Here is a 2500-nt window from a genome sequence, read left to right on the forward strand (position 1 = left end):
TAGTTATATATATATATTTAGATGGGTATACCACCACACTCACACACACACCACACACACACTCACACAACACACAGCACTCAACCACTCACACACACACAACCACACAAACACACAAACATATTTATATGTATTATATATTTTTAATATAATATTTATATATATATATATATTTATATAATGTTATGTATATGTGTGTGGTGTGTGTGTTAACCTTATTATATAATATATAGATTTTTATATATTTTTTTATTATTTATAAATATATATATATATATATATATATAGATATATGTTTTTTATTTTTATATATATATATGATATTTTTTATATATATATATATATATTATATGTATGTATATATAAAAAATTTATATATATAATATATTTTTTTAGATATTTCTAATATATATATAAAATATATATATATATTAATATAAATTTTAATAGATATTTTTTAAAAAAAAAACCCAACCCCCAGGGATTTATTTCCCGGGAAATTATTAAGGGGGGTATATAATAAATTTTAATTTTTAATATTTTTTTTTTTTTTTAATTTTTTTTTTTTTTTTTTTTTTAATTTCTTTAATTTTTTTTATTTTTTTTTTTTTCTTTTTATTCTTTTTTTTTTTTTTTTTGTTTTTTAATTATATATATTATATTTTATAAAAAATATATATATATATTAAAATAAAAATATATTTTTATTTTTTTTTTATATTTTTTAATATATTTTATAAAATTTATAAAATATTAATTTATTAATTTTTTATATTTTAGGTATTTTTATCTAATAAAAAATTTAAAAATTTTTTTATATATATAGTTATATTATTTTTATATAAAAATTTTATATTTTATATTTTTATAAAAATTTTAAAAATTTATGGGAATTTTGTGGTGTGGGGGTTGGTGGTGTGTGGTGTGTGTGTGTGTGTTGTTAATTTTCCCCAAATTTAAAACTAAATATAAAAATATATATAAATATAATAAATTATTATATAAAATAAAAATATATTAAAAATATTTTGTTGTTTTTTTTTTAAATTATTTAAAAATATATATTCCCAAAAATTTTAAAAGAATATATTAAATTAATAAAAAATAAAAATATTAATATTTAATTTTAATAATTTATTGTTTGGGTTGTGTGTGTGTTTGTGTGTTTTGTGTGTTGTTTGTGGTGGGGATGTTTTTTAAAATTTAATAAAATTTTAATAAATAAAAAATTAAAAATTTAAATTAAATTTAAATGAAAATGGGGATAAATGGGTTAAATAAAAAAATAATTAATTAAAAAAATTTATTAATATATTGTGGGGTGTGTGGGGGGTGTGGGGGGTTTTGGTGTGTTGGGGAATGTGTGTTAATTATTCTAAAAAATATTAAAATTTTTAAAAAAAAAAATATTATAAATTAATTATATTTAAAAAAAATAAAATATTTTTAATTTATTAAAAAATATATTTGGGTCCCCCCCCTAAAATATTACAAAAATTTTTCCCTACACAAAATTATTAAAAATTCAATAAAACAAAAAGGTTGTGGTTTTTGAAATTAAAAATTCAGATTTTCCCGCCCTCGATTTCAAATCTTATCCGGCCCCAATATGACCAAAGATCGGCAGCGAATTTTCCGCTGATTTCTTTCTATTATGGGTAATTATGCACGCATGTTCGACAGGTGCAAATTACCATCATTAGCGTAATTACATTATGTGTACTCATGGCACTATCGCGATATTTGTCAACATATACATACATATATTTTTTTATATTATTTTTATATATATTTATATATATATATATTATATATCTATACTTTTGTGTGTGGGGATACATATACTTATTCACCACACACAAAAACACACACTCACACACACACTCACAAATATATAGCTATACATATATATTATATTATATATTATTATATATATATATATATATATTATATAGATTTTTATATATATGTTATTATATGTGGTGTGTGTGTGTGTGTGTGTGAATTTCAAGTGTGTGTGTGTGTGTGTGTTATGTGTGTGTCTTGTTGTGTGTGTGGTGTGTGTGGGGGTGTGTGTATTATATATATAGTATATATATATATACTAGTATATATATATATATATTATATATATTATATATATATATATTCATATATATATAAATATATTTTATATATATATATATATATAATAATATATCTATAATATTCATATATATAAAAATTATATATTTATATATTTATTTTATATATATATATAATATATTATTTATATATTTATATTTTTATAGATATAGATATGTGTGTGTGGTGTGTGTGTGTATATATATATATATATACATATATATACATATATATATATATATTATATATATATATAAATTCATATATATATATACATATATATATATATATATATATATTATATATATATATTAATATATATAATTTATATAAATATATATATATATAATATATATATATTATATATATTTATAAA

The sequence above is a fragment of the Penaeus japonicus genome, unplaced genomic scaffold, assembly GCF_977035675.1.
Source record: "Penaeus japonicus unplaced genomic scaffold, GWHDUDI00000001_assembly GWHDUDI00000006, whole genome shotgun sequence".
NCBI classification, from domain to species: domain Eukaryota; kingdom Metazoa; phylum Arthropoda; class Malacostraca; order Decapoda; family Penaeidae; genus Penaeus; species Penaeus japonicus.